Source organism: Fukomys damarensis, unplaced genomic scaffold (genome assembly GCF_012274545.1).
Source record: "Fukomys damarensis isolate Sample0158 unplaced genomic scaffold, DMR_v1.0_HiC HiC_scaffold_37, whole genome shotgun sequence".
In the NCBI taxonomy this organism is placed as follows: domain Eukaryota; kingdom Metazoa; phylum Chordata; class Mammalia; order Rodentia; family Bathyergidae; genus Fukomys; species Fukomys damarensis.
The window spans coordinates 63,265,452-63,287,253 of record NW_022900949.1 but is presented as its reverse complement, the minus strand read 5'-3'; the positions used below and the strand labels follow the sequence as shown (position 1 = coordinate 63,287,253).

Here is a 21,802-nt window from a genome sequence, read left to right as displayed (position 1 = left end):
TGCCACTACATTCTCCTTAAGATGTGTACTCTTGCCAAATGCTCGCCTGTGTGTAAACAAATGGGATTTAAAAGAGGGGCTGGGGCTGTCAAGACTCACGAATTTAAGAAAATGAAAATGCTTAAGAAAACTAGTCAATGAGCAGGCTTGCGGAGCCCAAAACTTAAGAGACAGATGGAAAAGCAATGTCTCTTTGGGGAAAGCTTTTGTTTCTATTCTATTTTGTTTTACTTTGGTCCGTTTCGGAACGCCAGTGGCTGTCATAAGCGTCGGTGTCCAGGGGTCAAGGGAGCTGCTGGGCGGTACACGCCCCTCTCCACCTGAAGAAAGCAGCACAGGTCTGTCCGCTTCTTAACGTTACGGTGGCTCCAGGCCAATCCCTCGCTGAGTTTTTTTTTAAATACTCCACACCAGGAAGTATTGTTTTGTCCGCGCTTTCATGGGATACAAAATGAGGGACCTAAATTACTGCCCCAACAGTCAATTTCTCACTTTTGTTTCTATGATATAATGATAAAGGTGAGGAAAGATTTAGTTTAATTTTGGTTTTTTCTTTTATCAAGTGACCTCTTATTTTAGTGCTGAACTCCTAAGGCAAAAAGGAGATCCTAAGTTGATTCGAAGGTACAAACAAAACGAAAATGTCGGGGGGAGGGGGGAGGGAATGAGGGAGAACGACCAGAGCCCAACAGGAGACCCGGCTCCAACTCGCTGGGTTGGCGTCTCCGACCCATTCAGCCGTCGCCAAGGGAACCCGCGCAGGCGCAGAGTGCGCCGCCGCGGCTAGGACTCTGCACCGCGCCGCGTTGCTCGGTGCCCTGCGTTTGTCCCAGGAAGGGGCAATAGAGTAAATCTTCCTGGGGCCAAGCACCAGCTCTTCTTTGAGAGGGTTCTGAGTGGGGTCAGTGGTCACCTAAGACTCCCAAGTTTAATGGACACTACACTCCCCCTTGCCGGGAAACGCGGACCTGCTCTCCCGCAGCGCCTGGCGGTCCGACAGGAGCCCGAGGACCCCCTCCTGGGCGGCGCGTAGCATCCTGCACCGGCGCTTGAGCCTTCACGGGCGAAACCCCACCCGTGACTGCATGGGACACAAGTTCAATTCTTGATCAGGCAAACTCACGTCCCAGAACCCCGCGAGCAGCCGCAACCCAGTCCCCAGCAGAGCTCGGGAGATTCCCACGCGCCAGGCTCCCATGGTCCATCCAGCGTCCGGGCTGGGACGGCCAAGAGCGGGCTCGGGCCACCTGCTCCGTGGCTTGCGGAGCCGGCTGAAGTCCTCCGTTCTCGGCACACCCTCTTCTTTCCCCTCCATCCTCCTTCCCCAAAAGCACCCACCTCAGCCCAGAGTATTCAGCAGATGCAGGGATCCTAAAGTCCTGGGCGCAGCAGCAACCTCCTAAGGGCAGAGCGAAGAGTTATTGGCCCCTGTGACTCCAACTCCAGACCCCTGCCGAGAGTCAGCAAAGGCCTCCCGGGTGGGCGATTCTCCCCGCCAGCCAGAGGACCCCCAGGAGCTGGGAAGAGCCGCGCGCCTTCGCCACAACCTGCTTTCTCATTCAAATTCTCTCGCTTTCACTGGAGCCCCCCCTCCAGGGCCCGCAGCTCCCAGGGAAATCAGGAACTGGAGCCTGAGGGAGTGGACTGGAGCCGCCGCGGGCTAAGTGGACCTGTAACCCACGGCCCACACACTCCTGCGGGGCTTCCGAGTGGACAAGGACCGGACGCTCTGGAATTGAAGTGTTTTCCACCCCACCCCCGGCAAATTTCAAAGATCCCCTGAACATCCCACTGATGCTCGGTTTGGGGCTGCAGTCTGGAGAGCCTCGGCGGTGGGTGGGTAAAGGATCTGCAGAAACTAAGTTGGAAGTGAAGGGCTCCGGGAATCAGAAGTATATGCAGCCTGCATCAAAGTGTTAGAACCACATCCAAAATTTCCAACCACCCAGCTTATCGGGTTTGTTTGTTTGTTTGTTTTGCTTTTGTTTTTGTTTTTCTTTACCAATCTAAGAAAATAACATGTTAGGAACCCTCTTTTTAGTAAAATACAACTAAAATTGGGGAGTGTAAGTAATACACTTCTTAATTTATCTTCCAATCTCTTTCCAAATGCCACTCCTCGGCACTACATAATCAGGTCAGTTTAGTAGCTGGCAGAATGGAGCAGCCAACCTGCTCGGGGTGAAGAAGGGGATACGTGGCACAAAAGTTTGCACAGAGCAGGCGTTCAAAAGTCGCTGAAACCCACCGAGCCCACGGACTTGATGGGACGGATGCGAGCCGGAACGCTGATCGCTGCTCGCTTAGGCTGCGGCGCTGTGATCCGGATTTGCGATTCCAGGATTTCCTTTTATCAGCCTTCATTCAACCTGCCCTATTGTTAGTTCAAAGCCTGGCTGGGTGGGACTGAGGACTCCGCTCCTCACTCACCTTTCAGTTTAAAATTCTCCTCCAATAAGACTTGGGAAAGCCGGTTGGGATGGGCTTGGCAGAGATTTTTCTGAGCTCAGAGACAACCCAAAGTCATTTTTTTTTTCATGCGTGAATTTGCTCAGGAAGTTACATATCAGTCCCTGAGATTGAAGAGCCCGGCCTGACTACCATTCCACTTTGACAGACAGTTAGTGGGGCGGGGGGAGTACTGTGACCTCTCGGCACTAGATCTAGGGTTTCACCTTTTCATCCCACTTAGTGGATACCATAGAAACAGCTCATTTGTATTATTCAATTCAACAGAGGCAATTACAATGTCACAGCAAAGCACCATGGGCAAGAAGAAACTTTATCCTGAAAGCAATCCTGGACTTCCAGAAACAAGAAAAAGCCGCCAGAATTACCACTTGAATTTCTTCCTGCCAAGGTACCAAGAAGAAATCGATTTAGAAAAAATATATGCAGTTCTTTGGCCCCATAAAAAAAAAAAGCTTCCCAAATTTCTCTTTTCTTTCTTTTTTTTTAAACATGGCTACACACAAAACCCCCAGTTTACAAGAAGCTAAGTAAGGCTGGGGTGTAGCTGTTTAGCATGCTCTGAAGTCCTGGGTTCCATTTCCAGCACAAGAAATAAAGAAAGAAAGGTAGATAAATAATTCTGGGCTCCAAATGGCTTTCTGTTGTGGAAACAAGTGTTTTTTAGAGATTTGTTTTGCTGGTAATCTCCATGGTGAATAGGAAAGCCAAAAGGAAAAAAAAAAGGCATCGAGACAAGCCATCATTCACCAATTAGTTATCTGTCCCCCAACCTCCTATGCTTGTTTTTCTGGAACTGAAAAAATGCAGATGCACATGTTGAAATAAACTCAGATATAAAGTGCATAACAAAAGCACTTGTGTGCTTCTCCTTGTGGGGGTGTATCAGGGATTGAACTTGGGACCTTGCATTTGCAAGGCAGGCAGCGGTGCCACTGAGCTAAATCACTGGCCCTATGCCTTCTTGATTTTGATAGTTTTAGTTAATTTCCATAGCATTGCAAATTCTTAAATTTTTAAATCATGCAGTATTTCAAACTTACCAAAAACAAGACATGGGAACTGGAGATGTAGCTCAGTGGCTCTGCACCTGCATGGCAAGCACAAGGTCTTGAGTTTGAGCCCCAGTATTGTGAAGGAAAAAAAAAGACAGACACTATGTAATGCTCCTGCCCCCAAACCTTTTTAAATAAATAAACCATTACAAATACAACTAAAACACCGACTTCTGGCCTTTCCTACCCTCACCCTTTCCCAAAGTAACAATTCTGAACTTGGTGGGAGTCCTGTGTGTGTGTGTGTGAGTGTGTGTGTGTGTGTGTGTGTGTGTGTGTGTGCTGAAATGTTTAAAACATATATATCCATAATCTTTTTTTCCCATAATCTTTTAATACAGCTCTCCCCTCCAGTCTTTTTTCAAAACACAATTAATCAAAGAAAGGTCACTGACTAAAAACAAGAAAATTATGTTACACTGCTAAGTTTTTGGAAGCAGAACAACTATTTTCCTCTGCTTGTGACAATCGGAATAACAACAAGGGATTAGACAGTGGGTAGTAAATAGCCTCTCTAGGTTACACAAACCGTTCCATGGTTACCAAAGAGTCAATAGAAAAACAAATAATATCCTTTCCTTCACTGGTTAAAGGGGAATTGGAGAAATGGGGTCTGTGTTTTTTTTCACATATCCTATCTAGTAAAGTACCTTTTCTGGATAGCCTTCTGGTTACACAATATGTAATCTTCTAGTAAGGATTTACCATTTTTCTAAGGGTAAGGGACTCCTCCTGCTGACAGCTCAATTCATCCCTGCAGAAAAATCTTGGGTTGAATCCTCCCTGCTTCCTCCTGCACAGGGACCCCCCATCTGTAAAGTAGTTATAGAAAGCCCTTTACAGCAGTATTTAGATTTAAGGTCCTTCCAGCAGTAAAAGGGCTAAGAATGCATCAATTTTTTTAAATGCCATTGATTGGTGAAAGGCATCTTTCCCAACCCCCTTCCTCCTCACTTTCTGAGGGATGACACTCATTAATTATACTGGCACATCACTCCCTGGCCTCCCTGCTAAATAGCTGCCAGATTTCTACATATCGCCTCTGCCTTGATACAGAATGTGCGCAGATATCAGGATCACAGAAAATCCTGTAAGGAGTGTCTGGTACATGATACGATGATGGATGTGCCTTGTGGGAGCCCATTGTCACATGGATGATGGGCTTTTTTGATTTAGTTTAGTTTTGCTTTTAACTGCCACAGGAATCTGTGTGTTGGAAGATATTAATAGCTGTGCAAAAATGATGTTTTGTTGAAAAATAGCCATATTAAAGATCCTCCAATTTAACCAGCAATAATCTTGAGTTAAATCCATGAGCAAGAATACGAAGTATGGATGGCATACAACTGTAACTCCAGCACTCTGGGTGGGTGAGGCAGGAGAAATACAAGTTTGAGCCCAGCCTGCACAATTAAGAGACAGGGAGACCCTTTCTCAAAGTAAAAAATAATAATAAAGATTGAGAATGTAGTTCAGTGCCAAAGCATCAGGAAGTCAGGGATACTATGACCAAAGAGCTTATCAAGGAGGAGTCATTCCTCTTTCAGCACATCTTTCTCTCTCTTTTGTTTGGGCAGTGCTGGGAAATGAACCTGGTGCCTCCTACTGAGCTACATCCCCAGCCCATTTTATTTTTTGTTTTGAGATAGGGTTTCACTAAATTGCTCAAGCTGGCCTGGAACTTGTGATTCTCCTCCTCCCCAGGAGCTGGGAGTATCGGCAAGCTCCAAGTGCCCTTCTCTATAGCAATCACTACTCTAGGTGGTCAGTCTTAGCACTTCTGAAGTGGAGAGCAGTGCCTGTTCTTACAGCACTATTCTCTACATTAGTCAAGAACTTTAAGGATACACATAAAAACAAAGTCAAGCACACTAACAAGACAACACAGTGATTTCTACCTTCAAATGGAGGAAAGTTTAAGGACTTCAGACTGGGTCTCAATGAGTCTAACAATTAAAATCATCATTTCCCTCTTGTCAACGAAAAAAATTACTCAAAGATACTTGTTAAATCGTTGTAAGGAGGCTTTACTCAGATCACTACAATAATAACAAGGATCACTGCCACAGGCTATTGCATTAAGGGAGAAAGATTTAGAGCTCAACTCTAAATACAGCAGCTTGTGAAACTACACCAGGAACAGGTTATGGGTCTGTAGATGGAAAATTACTAGGAGGAAACTTCAGAATTAAGAGGGACTCTGGCTGAAGTGACCTAACAGGATTCCTGCTGAAGACAAGCCAGGACAATTAGACTTCACCAGGGCATCTTTGCAGAGGACAAAGGACCTGATCAGATATGGAAGGCGACCAGATATCCAGGCTGGGAGGTTCTTGGTAAACTGACTCAGCAGGGCTCTTCACTGAGACTTGGGTTTTAAAAGAAAGTGCACAAGTTAGTGATAGCTAAATCTCGGAAACAGCCCAAATGTCCATCAACAGATGAATGGATAAAGAAGATGTGGGGGTTTTCGTAAAATGGAGTACTACTCTGCCATAAAGAAGGATGAGACATTTCTAGCTAAATGGATGGACCTTGAGACCATACTCTTAAATGAAATAAATCAGACACACATGCTTAAATATTCATTGTTTCTCTGGTGTAAGAAACCAAAAGTGGAAATAAGGGCTAAAATGTATAATAGATATTGGGAAATGGGAAGAAAATGTTCAAACAGAAAGGGAAACAGGGTGGGGAGAAGAAGGGACAAGAAAAAAAAAGTAAAAATAGAAGGAAAAAATAGAAACAAAGCTTTTGCATATAGGGAGGGGAGAAGGATTTGAGGCAAGGAGGGAAATGGGGAAAAAAGAAGAAGCAGGATATATCATGTTCAGGTAAAAATTCCTTATGAGTGCTGTCATTATCTATATCCAAAATGTACAAATAAATGTTTTGTTAAAAATAAATAAAAGAAAGTGAACAGATAGACTAGAAGTTTCAGAAACCTGACTAAAATTTAACCAAGCAGAGTCTTTTTCTTCCTCACACTCACTCTCATTTTTGCTCCTTCTGTCTCTCTGCTTTTCTGTGTTTTGACCCTGTTCTCAGCTAATACATGTGAGCTTCCTCTAGGCTTGCAGAAATTGAGCTGGAGAGCTGCCCAGGACAGTTCCAGCTTCAATCATCTCAGCTAGTGATCCCAGGGGAGAGAAAAGCCAACTTGCTTCTACTATCTGTGAATAAGTTTGTAGGAAAGGATTTTTACTGACTTGACTCAGGTCACGCATCCATCCATATAGGTCAAATATTGTCTTAGATTGAATGCATGTGTGGACAGACCCCAGTTATGCACCCACCCTGTGACTGGGGAAGGCAGGCACTATGAGTTACACTCTTCACTTGGTTCCACTTAGAATCAGGGAGAGTTTGCTCCCCATAGAAATAAAACTGCTCTACCAAATGAAGGTAGGAAGGGATACTGCCAGACAAAAAGAACTGACACCCTATCCGGTGCTTCCTCCAAAATCTGGCACCAAAGAAAGCTATAAAATCTTTGTAAAGATTCATGTGTGTCTGACAGAGATAAAAGATGGGGAATTTCCTGAGGGAAGGGGTAGTGATGAAGTGTAAGTATCTCCGGTCTTTCCCCTTCCCTTTATGAGAGAACTGTTTCCTCACATGTGGCTGAGGTCATGATGAGCTGGGTCAGGGAGAAAAGAACTTGAGCACAGGGGCCAGGGTTGTAGCTTAGTGGCTCTGTGCTTGCCTGGCAAATGCAAAGTCATGAGCTCAGTTCCTAGTAAGAAGGGAAAAAAAAAAAAATATATATATATATACATACATACACACACACACACACACACACACACACAGACACACATAGGCAGGAAAGCTGAACTCAAGAAGAGCTGCTTTGTTTTGTTTGTTTTTTGCTTGGCCTTCACCAGTATTTATCAAAAGAGTTTCCATGCATCTACAAAAGTACAAGAGTAATACCTGACATGGTGGCCTATGCTTGTAATCCCAGCATTCGAGGCTCCTAGCTGAGGCAGGAGGATTGCCATGAGTTCGAGGCCAGCCTGGGCTACATAATGAGATCAAGGCCAGACTGAACCACATAGCAATAAGTAAGTAAATTAATTAATTAATAAAAAATTTTATAGCATAGAATATGAAGCCATCCAGTATTAATCAACCAGTCTTAATAAATGTTAGTACTTTTACAACTTTAACAAGGAATGTGGACAATTCACTGAAACATACATACTGTATGTATCTTTTAAAAATATTTTATATGTTTATAATGCATAATGATTACATTCATCGTGAAGAAGTGGTATGTGTACATAACACATCTCAATTCTTTTTTTATTTAAAAAAATTTTTTTTTCTTGTTTACCAGCATCAGGTTTGTTTATTAATTTTAAAAGCCTTTATAAAGTTAATTATCATAAACATGGATTAACACCTAGGCTAACAGGCAGAAAAATACATTAAGGAATTACTCTTAAAAGGTACTTTTAGATTCATTGGCCATGCTGGATTATAATAATATTTTTTCTTTCTTTCTTTCTTTTTTCCTATTGTCTGTCTTTTATTTTGCACTTGCTTTATTTATTTATTTATTTTGGTATTAGGGATCCAACTCAAAGCCTTGTGACTGCAAGGCAGGAGGCACCACTGGGATAAATCCCTGGCCCCTTTGCACTTTATTTATATATTGGGTTTCTCACAGAACAAAAACCATGCAATATTCTAATAAGAGGAATCATTCAGGGTGTCTGATTTACTTTGCTTAACATTAGGTGCACCTATTTGGCTATAAATCACTAAAGTTTATCCTTCTTTGTGGGAAAGCAGTATTCTATTATGTATAAATACCACATTTTCTTAATCCATTCATCTGTTCACATTACAGTCTCCTCCTAAGATTTAGGTATTATGAGTTGTGCTGTTATAAACATGGGTATGCATGTAACACTGTACTATCATGTCTTTAACATGACAGATGCAGGAAGATACCTAGAAGGGCAACAGCTGGGTCAAATGGAATTTCTATTTTTAGTTTTTCAAGGAATCTCCATACTGATTTCCATAATGGTTGTAACAATTTACACTCCCACCAACAACAGGGAAGGGTTCCTTTTTCCCTGAAGTCTCTCTGGCATTTATTATTATTTGATTTCTTGATGATAGTGATTCTTTCTGGAGTGATATGAAATCTCAGTGTTGTTTTCATTTACAAATCTCATATTGCCAGAGATGTTGAAAATGTCTTCATGTATTTATTAGCTATCTGTACTGTCCAGTTTTATATTGGGTCTTTAAATTTGGGGGTGTCTAATTTTTCTGAGTTCTTTGAATATTCTAGATATTAGAATCTTTTGTCTGAGGAGTAGCTGGCAAAAGTTTTCTCCTATTCTGTAGTTGTTTCTACTCTGTGTTTTCCTTTGATGTGCAGAAGCTTTTTAATTTGATGTAATCCCATTTATTGATTTGTATATTATTTCTTGTCCAACCAAAGTTCTCTTCAGAAATTTTTTGCTTAGACTTACATCTTCAAGAAGTTTACTAGTTTGTCTTCTAGCAGATAAGTATTTCTGTTTCGATTTTATATCTTTGATCCATATTGATTTTCGTTTAGCACATGGTGAGAGATATGGGTGTAGAGTCAATCTTCAGTATGTAGATAGCCAGCTTTCCCAGCATCATTTGTTAGTCTTCCCTTCAGTGAAAGTATTTGACCCTTTTGTCAAAGATAAGATAGCTGAGTGTGCCTGGGATTGTTTTTGAAGTCTCTTTTCTATTCCATTGATCCACAAGTGTGTTTTTTTATCAATACCATGATGTTTTTATCACTGTAGTTTTCTAGTAGAACTTAAAGTTTGGGATTGTGGTGCCTCTTGCCTGCCCCTTGTTGCCCAGAATTGCTTTTGTTATTCTTGCCTCTTCTGGTTCCATATGAATTTTAGGATTATTTTCTCTAATTCTGTGAGGAATGCTATTGGCATTTTAATTGGGATTGTATCTTTTGATTGGGTTATTGAGACCATTCACATAAAAATTTTGGAAGTACAGTAACACTTCATTTCACACTTTTGTTTGCAAACAATTTAGTTCGCAAACAGAAGTATTTGGAAAAATTTTGTTCCATTTGCAAACTGCATGGGGGTGACAAACAACCACAGCCATCTTCCTCACACAAATATAAATGCAGATATGTTCCTCAAAACTGTAAAACAAAAGGATTATGATAAAGTTCTTATAACCTAATTTTAATTATTTTGCATTTACTTAAGCATGCTTGGTGACCCAGTAGTATATGCTCTGATTTGGAGAAAGTCCATGTGCTGCTAAAAAGAATGTATATTTTGTTGTTGTTTAATAGGACACTCTGTAGATATCAAATCTTTTTCTTTTAAGGTTACGTTCAAAGATATTTCTGATATTTCTTTGTTGATTTTTTTAATCTAGTTGATCTGCCCATTTGTGACAGTGGAGTATTACAGTTGTATTAGTGTTTCTCTGATTTTTTGTGTCCACTGGTGTTTGTTTTTCAAGTTGGTCAGCCAATATTTGGTGGATATGATTTCTCTTTTTTTTGGGGGGGGGTGCAGTACCAGGGATCAAACTCGGGACCTTGAGCTTGAAAGAAAGGTTGAGCTAAATCCCCTACCCTAGAAGACTGTGATTTTTTTTTTTGGGTGGATATGTATTTATAATTATCTTTTCCTGTTGAATTGTTCCCTTATCCAATATATAGTGACTTTCTTTGTCTCTTCTGATGAATGTTAGCTTGAAATCCACTTTGTCTGAGATTAGGATAGCTACTCCATCTACTGTCTGGGTTCCTGTGGAACAAAGAATATTGTGTTCCATCCTTTGATATTTAATCTATGAATTTATTTTTGAAACAAATGTTTATTGTACTCTGCAGGTTGTTAGATTTTTTTCTTGATCCATTATGTCAATCTGTCTTTTGATTGGGTTATTGAGACCATTCACATTGAGAGTTATTACTAAAAGGTATTGACTTATTCCTGCTATTGCATTATTTTCCTGTTGCTGATTTCCTTATTCTTGTTTTTTTTTCTTTTGCTTAGCTGCTCATCATCCACCAAGTGTATTAATTCTTTTTTACTTCCTAGCATTGTTGGCTTCATTGTCTTTTCTAGGAGAATTTTCTTCATGCTGGTTTGGTGGTCATAAATTTCTTGTCATGTAAATACCTTATTTCTCTGCCAGTTTAGAAGGAAAGTTTTGCGGGATATGTAAGTCAGGGTTGGAAGCTGTTACCATGGTGGCGGGGGGCTTGAAACACTTCACTCCAAGTTCTCCTTAAGGTTTGTGTTAAGTCTGATGCAATTCTAATGGGTTTACCCTTATATGTGATTCATTGCCTCTCTCCGACAGCTTTTAATATTTTGTCCCTGTGATGGACTTCTGGTATTTTGGTATAATGTGGCACAGAGAGATTCTCTTTTGGTCATGGCTATTTGAATGTGTATTTTATATGCCTCATTTATCTGTTTATTTCCTTTCCGACATTTAGGGGGTTTTTGTTGTTGTTGTTGTTGTTTGTTTGTTTGGTACCAGGGATCGAACTCGGGCCCTTGTGCTTGCAAAGCAGCTGGCAGAACTATTGAACCAAATCCCTGGCCCCCCACCATTATTTCTGTGAACAAGTTTTTTGTGGTATTTGTGTTCCGATTTTTTTTTTTTTTTTTTTTTTTTTTTTTTACTCACTATGTGGTTGAGACTGACCTGGAAATCTCACTATGTAGCCTAGGCTGGTCTCGGACTCATAGTGATCCTTCTGCCTCAGCCTCCTGAGTTCTGGGATTACAGGTGTGTGCCACCATGCCCGGCTTCTGTGTTCTGATTTTTCACTTATTCAAATTACTCTTAGACTTCTTTGTGCTATCTAGTAGCTGTTCAATCATTTTTCATATTTTCTCTTTGCTTTTAATAAGTCTTTGTATAGTTGATCTTTGAAGACATCATTGTCTTCTAGTTCTGAAACTCTGTCTTCACACTGATCACTTCTGCTGTCCATACTTTTATAAATTTTCATATCCTGGATTTCTGACTGAAACTTTTTCATGGTTTCTAATTATTGGTAAACTTGGTCATACATGTTTTGAATTGTTTTCTTCAGCTTTATCTAGTTTTTTTATTAGTGTATTATGAAGTCTCCTGGATTATAGTCATTACTTCCATTACCTGTTTAGTTATATCTTCTGTGATCCCACAGAGTATCTTTTTTTTTTTTTTTTTTTTTTGAGACAAGGTCTCGCTATTAGTTCAGGCTGGCCTTGAACTCATTATGTAGCCCAGGCTAGCATCAAACTCAAGGAGATCATCCCGCCTCACCCTCCCATGTGTTGGGATCACAGGCATGTGCTGCCACACCTGGATGAGTACCTCTCTGATGTGCTTTCTAATGTCCTGTTATCCTTTCAAGTAATTCAATTCTGTGGCGTATACTATTCTCCTCAATACTCCACTGAATGGCTTGGGGGTTTGGGAGGTAATTTGTTGCCTTGTCATCTCATGTTTCCATTTTTGTTTGTTTGTTTATACTGAGATTTATGAATGCTTATAGTGCAAAGACTTTGCTGCTAGTATAGAGATCTCTTTAGTTAGTAGCTTTTCAGTGATATACTTTGCACATGGCTAACAATAGTCATTTGCCTCAGCCCCAAGATCTGACCAACTTCTTTATTTGGGAGGGGAAGATTCAATGTAATTAGTACTATATCAAGTTCTCTTGGAGTGTACTCTAATACTGTTAATGTCACAAAGGTAATCTGAGTGATGGCTTACAGAGAAAACATTAATAGGAACAATTATGTGATACAGATAACATCAAGCAAATCAGCTACAGTAGTGTTATCTAAGACAAATTGGATTTTTTTGTTTTCTGGTACCAGGTATGGAACTCTCAGGAACTTCTGCTTGTGAAGCATCACTGAGATAAATCCCTGACCCCAACAAATTGGATATTAACATACCATAATAACCAGTTATGTTGTCCAATGCCCAACCCTAGAGGAGAAATCTACAATTATGGTATAAATATTAAGACAACTCAGGTATTGGCTTACAGCTAATATGTATTAAATGAAACAGTTATATCTCTAATGGGAAAAAAGAATTCAACAATAATTTTATAGAGAACTATCTAAAGAATAAAATACTTTATGTAATACTATAAAGATATAAGGCAGTTATAGTGAACCTTTCAGAGCTTTCAATGATACAGACAGCCTGCTGTGGCACTTGTGCCATAGCTTTGCCACCAGTGACTAGGGTATTAGAAATGGCAGATGCAAGAGGAAATTTTTGAAACCTGAAATTGTATGATATGAAAAGAAGGTGAGAGAAGAGGTACAAAGCATCCTATTGAGAAGTAGAAAAAGAAGTTATAGAACTAGGTAAAGGTAAGAGAAAAAAAATGATGAGATATACAAGATCTTAAAAAGAGGGGAAAAAATAATTCATATAGGGAGTAAAAATAAGAGAGGAAACCAAGTATGGTGGTGCACACTTGTAAACCCAGCACTCAGGAGGCTGAGGCAGGAGAATCACCTTGAGTTCGAGGCCAGCCTGAATTACATGGTGAGACCCTGTTTCAAAAAAAAAAAAACAAACAAACAAAAGGGGGGAGGAAAATAAAGAAAAAAAAGAAATAAGAAAAAGAGATGAGAAGCAAGGAAAAAGGACATTAGAAAATTCCCCAAATTCAAATACACTGGTGAAAAAGGAGAAAAGGAAAGAACAAAAAACGAAAAAAAGTAACAAACAATAATGCTCCCACTCACCAAAAAAAATAAAAATAAATGTATGAATAAATGAAAAGAAATTTTTCTATGATGCTGAATGTGTGGTTTTCTTCTGGGATCTACAATTTTTTTTTTCGGTATTGGAGTTCAAAGTCAAGACCTTGCACTTGCCAGGCAGGCACGATGCTCCTGAGCTGCATCCCTGGCCCCTGGGACCTACAATTTTGAGGCAGTTCCAAGTCAAGACATGTCCCTGCTCATGCTAGTAGATAGAAAGGGCAGTCAGATTCCAGATCCATGCTGGGTGCAGGCATTTAGGCAGTAAAATAGAGGGTACAAATGCTGCAACTTTCAAATTCAGAGTAATTCAGGCTGAGCCTGACCTCTGGCTGTGGCATGAGACCTGTGTCCTGTAGCTTAAACCCCTCAAGGGATCTCTTCCTATGGTTGTCTCCTGCAGCTGTCTTTCACACAGTCACTGTGAGAGCACAACATGTGGCACCCTGAAGTGAGGCCATCCTGCAACTGCCCTGAGTCCTAGGTTCAAACAATAAGCCTTCCCCAGAATGGCATCCACCCAAGCACTTTCTCCAGGAATAAATGGGCACCTGGGTTTCTAAATGGGGAGGGGAGGAGAGGGTGAAGGGAGGGCAGGGACAAGGGGAAAAAATGAGAATCAAGACCTATCCTGTAAATGTACAGGATCCCAATGATGAATGTAAATGTATTGTATACCTAGATTGTACCAATAAACTCAATAAAAAGAAAAAACAATAAATGGGCACTTGGACCAGGGTCACTCATTAGCTGTTGCCTGTTGAAAGACTCACATAGGAGCAGAATCCCAAGTTCTCCCTGAAGATTACTGTACCTGCCAGTTCATTCGACCACCACGTTTCTCCCTGAATCCCTCTGGAGTTCCCGGCTTTCATTCTGCCTCTCTAGATTTTGTCTTCCTTCCTCACGAGCTGAGAGCCAGGGAGAAGGTGCAGATTGTCCCTTCACTTCTTCCTATTGTCTTCTGTCTCTTTGACATCTCTGTAGGTTTTAGTTTTCCTATCATATTCTTTTTGGTTCCCAGAGATCCACTTCTCTTTTTTCCTTTCCCAATTCATTCTTTTCCAGTGTCTTAATTCCAAATCCCAGAGAAGCTGCATTGTTTTACTGACCACTCCACTGTTTTCCCAAAAGTCCACATACACATTGTTGCAGTTTTGTGATCTTGGTTATTGAAGGAAATGCATGTCTCCAAAATGCATCTGAAACCCTCAGTAAAATACTCAGATCTGCTACATAAGCACCCTACCACTGAACTACCCATTTCAAATTTTATTTTGACACATGGTCTCACGACGTTGCCCAAGCTATCTCTGAATTTGTAATCCTCTTCCTTCAGTCTTCCTTCAGCTAGAATTGAAATTATAATTATGTGACACCATGTCAGCTAAATGATACTCTTACTTGTTGCTGCATTTTTTTTTCTTTGTTTTTTGAGACAGGGTCTCCTTGGTAGTCTATTCTGGCCTTGAATTCAAAATCATTCTGCTTCGATCTCCTGAGTGCTGGGATTACAGGCACGTGCCATCATGCCTGGCTTCAACTGCCCATTTATAAATGAACTATTTGCAATTTTTTCTATAACAAGCCTATGAGAATTGAACCTAGGGCCCACTCCCTCACCTACACCCCCAACCTTTTTAAAAAATGTTTTATTCAGGGCCAGGGATTTTGCTCAGTAGTGCCTCTGCCTGCCTCGCAAGAGCAAGGTCCTGAGTTTGATGCCTGGTACCAGAAAGAAAAAGAAAAGTTTTATTTTGAGACATGGTCTCACCAAGTTGCTCAGGCTGGGCCTGAACTTGGGAACTTCCTAACTCAGCCTCCCAGGGTACTAGTATTACAGGCATGCACCACCAGCTCTGCTTTTCCCTCCTTTTTACATGAAAATGTCAAAAACTATTATAAGCAAATATATGTTTCACCTTACAAATAAAGAGAAAACACAAGTTAAATTTCAACATTAAAATATATTTCTGGACTAGGTATTAGCACTGCGAACTCTAGATTCCCCTTTTTTATATCTTGGCAAAAATACTTTATCCTGTAGATGCTGGTTGCTAATAGAGTTGTACCTAAATTAAGTTCATCACTCAACTCAAATTTTCTCATCAGTCCTTAATTCCTACCATAGAACAGATAGTTTTTTTACCCTTGTTTATATTAGTACATGTTTGCAGCGCATAATGATTATATTCATTGTGGGGAATTGGTACATACACAAAACACTGAAAACTTTTTTCATCTCCTTCCCCTCTTCTCCCCATTTCTTTTTTCTCCCCATTTCTTGATCCCCTTCAAAACTGCAAAAGATCCATCTTCCTGTTTCCTATTATGTATTATTTTGCTCTTTAATTTATATTTTGGCTCTTTCATATAAGAAACACCATGTGATAATTAAGCTTATGTATCTGATTTATTTCATTTAACATTATGGTCTCAAGGTATATCCATTTTTCTACAATTCTTAAGTTTAGCCTTCTTTATGGAAATATATAATATATAAATATATAATATGCAAAAATGTGTAACCAAAACCCCTCATTACATTATGTGTTGTGCCGCTATAAACATAGGTATGCATGTACCACTGTAATAGGATGCCTTTAACTCCTTTAGGAAGATATGTAGTAGAACAGCTAGGTCAAATGGAATTTCTATTTTTAACGTTTTCAAAAATCTCCATACTGATTTCCATAATGGTTGTACTAGTTTACATTTCTAACAACAATGCAGCGTTCCTTTATTCCTGCAGCCTCACCAATATATTTTACTATTTGATTTCTTCATGATAGCCATTCTTTCAGGAGTAAAGTAGAATCTCAGTGTTAATTTGCATCTCTCTGAAGGCCAGAGATTCTGAATATTTTTCATTACTGGTCATTTGTACTTGTTCTTTGGAGAAGTACCCATTTCAGATGCCAATTTTTTGACTGCGTGTTTTATTGGGGGGGGGTCTAAGTTTTTTAAAACAAATAGCTTTTGAAAGGCAGAATATATACTAATTAAAATGAACTTTTTCCATTTTCTTTTTTACTCCAACTTGTTTCACTGTGCTTATGGAGGGGATGAAGTATTTCAGAGGAAACAACAGTGTTTGAGAACTACAAAGCTCCTTTTCCTTTCTTCTAAGAGCCTCACTGAGATCTGCCCTTTTTGTTTCCGAAAAGACCTCCCACAGAGCCAATATCTGCAGAGTTCAAGCTGGTCAGAGGTTACTCAGCCACACAGAAAAAGATGTTTAAATGAAGTACTGTTCAAATTATAAAATGATATTGAAAGTTTGAGTGTACATATATTTCATTATAGAACACACCTGGTTCCTCCTCCAATATTACCACTAAAAATTTCTGCAGAAGAGGGAGGGGAAATAGAGATTTAAGATGAGGAACGTATTTGTACCAACTCCCCACAATTAATGCAATTATTATGTGTTGCAAACATGTACTAATAAAAATTTAAAATCAAAAAGGAAATCTGCAGAATCCAATGATACATTTAAAAATGTATCTTCATAATCTTTGCAATTGTGGGTAAAGCAATTATTTTATAGACACTGAACAAAAGTTTAGAAAGATGAGGAAAGTGTATTGTAGAGAGAAAATAAACTAGTGAAACATAATTCTATTCTAAACCTTTGAAAAGTGAACAAAAAGGCAATTTAGACCACAAGGAAAAATCTATTTCCCTACTGTTTGGAGTTCTAATGGAGCTTCCACTTTCCATTACTGGCACCTGCTTTTAAACAATAAAACAGACATAGTAAAAATAAAAAGGTTAAAAGTATGCTTTGAATTACAGGCGAATAAAAATAACTACATCATAATCTGGCAAATGCTAATCAGTGTGAGCACAACTGTAAAAGGACAGAAGAGGGTGCTCATTATTCAATTTCATTGCCAGTTATAAACAATTGAAGTATTTGCAGACTGTGCTTTGATAACCAAACAAATCAGAAAAAGTTAAAAACAAACAAAGTTATTTTTGTCTAAAGTTAAGATTATTCCACGTATTTGCCTGGCTTCTTCAGAAGACTGTGAGAAAATGAGATTTCTTATAGTGACTTTTAGTGACTTACATAGTGATACTTTTGGGGTACACATCTGTAGTCCCAGTCCTAAGCAGGCTAAGGCAAAAGGACCACTTAAGCCTACAAATTTGAGGCCAACCTAGGCATCATAGCAAGACAGTATCTTTAAAAAAAAAAAAAAGATACTTTGCATTGCAAGCCAGTATACATATTCATATATATATATGATATATATATGAATCATATATTATGATATATATTATATATATTACATATATCAAGCTGAGTGTGGCAGCACATTACTATAATCTCAGCTCTCAGGAGGCTGAGGCAGGAGAACTACAAGTTTGAACCTAGTAGCCTGGGCAACTCAGCAACTTAACTAGATCTCAAAATTTAAAAAAAAGGCTGGGGATACAGCTTAGTGGGAAAGCCCTGAGTTCAATCCCCAGCACAATAAAAATAGAGAGAAAAAAATAGCAATGTTTAGGATAGAATCAAGTGAGGCCAGCAGTGGACTAAAGACTCACATCCTGCCTAGTAAAGGCCTGCGATTACTCAGCCTCATGGCCATCCCCAGGCTTCACAAATCACATCAACAGAAAGACTTCTAAAGGTGTCCTACCTCCAAAGACGGATCTGTCCCAATGCCTGTGTGTGAAGAGACAAAAGAAAGGCAATCTTCCAGAAAGTAGAACAGGTTACTGTGCTGGGTGGTGCACCCCAAAGGCCCAGGTGCTAATGACTGAGTCGCCAGCCTGTAGCACTATGGGGATTTTTTGCTGTTTTTGCACTAGCGGGATGAAGGTGGAGGGGGAGGGTGCACTGGGACACTGGGAGCCAGGCTTTTCCTCTGCTCTCTGCTGCTGTCTTCTGCCACTACTCCTGTACTGTGCCGCCATAGGCCCAAAGCAACATACTCAAGTCATCATAGACTAAAACCTTTGAAACCATGAGTCAAAATAAACCTTTCCTTTTTTAAAAAAACAAAAACAACTTTTATTAGTACACGTTTGTAGTATATGTTTACATTCTTGTGTGGAACTGGTATATGCACATAATACACCTTTGTTTTTCCCTCCCCTCCTTCTTTGATCCACTTCCCCTTTGAGAAAGATCTATCTCCTTCATTTCTATTATCTCTTATTACTCTTTATTTATATTTTGAATTTCTCATATAAGAGTAACCATGTGATAGTTAAGCTTGTGTGTATGATGGATTCTACTTAACATTATGGTCTCATGGTGCATCTAATTTCCTCCGAATGACTCAAGTTTTTCTTTATGGCAGAGTAATACTCCATTGTGTGTAAACACTACGTATTCTTTATCCATTGATCTGGTGATGAACATATAGGCCACATATAGATTTAATTATTATGAATTATGCTGCTATGAGCATGGGTGTGCATGAATCACCATAATATGATGTTTCTAACTCCTTTAGGAAGATACCTAGCACTCAGATTGAACAAGAAACACACTTCCAGGACTGGTAGTTATCATCATGCCTGTTCAGCAGGATAATACAAAAGCCAGGAAGTACTGACATTCTCTTTTCTCTCACATTATATACTGGATGACTGGCATTTGGCTAGAGGCTTCCAGGTCAGAAAGAGCCATCTCTAGAACTGACCAAAAGGAATTCACATCATTCAGAGATGTCAAACAAGAGGATGAATTTCTTAGAACTTTACTGGGTAATCCCACACCCTAATTTTCTAGACAAAACCCAGCTTTTTTGAGGAACAATACTGAGCTCTAGAGTCATCAACATCTAAATCCAATTCTACTTCTTCATAGTTTGTAAAAGGTTAAAATATCTTAAAATTAATGGCACCTTCACATGTTCTATTGCTACAATTGTTTTAATATTTATTTGGAATTTTGATATAATTTTAATGGGAGGGATGGGAGGAATAGGAGTTAAGTGAACAAGCTCATTGCTATCTCACAGTGGGATTCTTAACCCTTAGTATCTTCAGGGAGTTGGTTCCAGGATATCAAAATCTATGGGTGCTCAGTTTTGTATGTGTGTGGGTAGTGGGTTTAAACCCAGGGCCTTCGCCCTGAGCAACGTTCCTAGCCTCTCCCCAACCACTTTGAATCAGGGTCTTCATAAGTTTTTTGTTACCCAAGCTGGCCTCAAATTTGTGATCATCCTGCCCTAACCTACTAGTATACTGGAATTACAGGCATGCGTCATGACTCCTGGCTCAAATTTCATATACTCAGTGGTGACATGTGACAGTGATTGGTTTGGGAAATAGCCAGGGGACTGGTAGAGAACATTACTAGGTGTGTCTGGGAGCAGCGGTCATGAAGGTGTGACCCTGGGTCCTGTATCTGGCCCTTCCTTTCTTCCCCAGTGGTTCTGCTCCCCAGCTCTGCTTTGACACTGCCATGAACTAAATAAGCAGCTTGTCACCACTGAGGCTTTTCAGCATGATATTCCTGCCTTGGCGCCTACCTACCATGTACCTAATTCTGAAATTACGAGCTAAATTACATCTCTTCTCCTTTAAATTGTGGGCATTGGACATGTGTCCCAACAATGGGAAAGCTGATTAATAAAGCACATTCTTCTCATCTCTGATTTATAGTATCTTATACACTGTACATACTTTGTGAATAGTTGCTATATTGTACTGTTTTAAGGAAACAAAAAATCTGTACATATTTTAGAGGAGATGCAGTATTTTTCTCAGAATTGTGAATTAAATACAGTATGTACTGAGCTAGAACCCCAGTTGTATCTTTTTATGTTTCAGACTGGCTTTTAATAATGTCCCGAGGCCAGCCTTGAACTCTCAATCTTCTTGCCTCAAACTTCTGAGTAGCTGGGATTACAGATGTTTAACACCAAGTTCAGTTCTCCAAATATTTTTGATCTTCATTTGGTTGTTTACATTTCTTTATTTGTTTTTGGTACCAGGGATTGAACTCAGGACCTCATGCTTGCCAGGCAGATATTGTGCTGCTGAGCTAAATCCCCAGCCCTACTTTTATTTTTTTAATATCTATTGTTCATAATCATTTTAATTTTTTGGGGGGGGGATTACTGGAGGTACACTCAGGGTATTCACACTGAGCTATATGCCCAGATCATTTTTATTCAGGATCTCACTAAATCACTAAGTTGCCCGAAGGCTGAGATTGAACTCTCAATCTTCCTGCCTCAGCTTCTCAGAGGGTCTCCGTGGCTAATTTTTAACCTTGAGTCTTTTATTTTCTTCAGTCTTTTCATAAATTTGCATTGTATTCTCTCTGTGATTTGCCTTCATTGAAACAGCTGCCTTGGTAGTAGCATCAGAGAGGCTCCCAACAACAGAGCCAGGGAAATATCTTCACCAACTAGCCCAGCAGCAATTGCTGCTCTCTTGGTAAATCTGCTGTACTTTTTGTCGGTGGACAGAGAAATGAGCCTGTTGGGCCCTGAATTAATGAAACGTTACTGTTTTTTGGTGTTCTGAGCCAGTACCCTTTTTATGAAAAATACTGGTATCACCATTGTGGCCCTTGACATCACATGGACTTGGATAACAGAGGAGAGACTCATACCTCAAAGATTTACTCTCACTTTACTGAAGAATCCAACGATGCTAGAGAAACTCAGAAGAAAAGTCTTGGCACAACATCATCTGCCTGTCTCGGATGCAGTTAATTCTCAAAAAGCAGATTTTGCAAGTATGAATGGGACCTTTCTCAGGCTCAGGGAGTCATCAGACAGAGCAGAAGTAACAGGAGGATTGCCAGGATCCATGGCTTTAGTATTCCTTTGAGCCAAGTTTAAAGAATATGGCATTTCAGGCAGCAGATTCCCAATCTTTCCCACTAATGGGAAAAAATAAACTCATTTGCTTTTGTTTTTTGAAACAGGGTCTATTTATCTCAGCTGGCCTTGAACTTGCTTTATAGCCCAGGCTGACAAAGAACTTACAATCTTCTTGACTAGCATGTGCTGCCTCTTCTGGCTCAAGCTGATTTAGAAAATTTCACAAGTACCAGATATAAGAACAGTTCTGGAAGTAAGGAAAGAAGGAAATGTCGAGTCTATGGAGCAGCAGCAACCTTTTACTTCCCTCTCCTGTTCACATGGAGGAGGAAGTTTTTTGATTAGGCTTCTTTGTTCATTGGTTGGTTTTTCAGTACTGAAAAATTAATTCAGAAGCATTCAGGAATTGAGCTACATCCCCAGCTTTTTCTTTTTTAGACTTAATTGCACACAGTAGGCTTTAACTTGTGATCCTTCTGCCTCCAGAGTAGCTGGAATTACAGAAGTACACCACAGTCCCCAGTGACAAGGATTTAACATTAGTACTGCATTCTTCTTTCTTTCTATAAGACAGGGCAGCATATATCGTATCACATTGACAAATAGTGACTGTATTGTTTCTGAAATTTGCTAAGCCACTGAGCCTACCGGTACTTCATGTTCCCTAGACAAGAAAAAAAAAAAAAAAAAAAAA

At 39.9% G+C, this 21,802-nt stretch overlaps 1 protein-coding gene across 3 annotated transcripts in view; it reads right to left on the bottom strand.

The window, feature by feature from the left end:
• The window catches only part of Plch1 (phospholipase C eta 1), a 257,791-nt gene that overhangs the window by 226,936 nt on the left and 9,053 nt on the right, over positions 1 to 21,802 (bottom strand). The window contains exons 2-3 of one of the 3 annotated variants that reach the window (XM_010636902.3): positions 3,513 to 3,559; positions 1,339 to 1,399 (exon numbers count right to left, since the gene is read on the bottom strand). The exons of 1 other annotated variant lie outside the window; for it this stretch is intronic. The gene's annotated coding sequence lies outside the window, so the exon portion shown is untranslated. The remainder of the gene's footprint in view (positions 1 to 1,338; positions 1,400 to 3,512; positions 3,560 to 21,802) is intronic. One more of the 3 variants, XM_033759293.1, reaches the window with a different exon arrangement.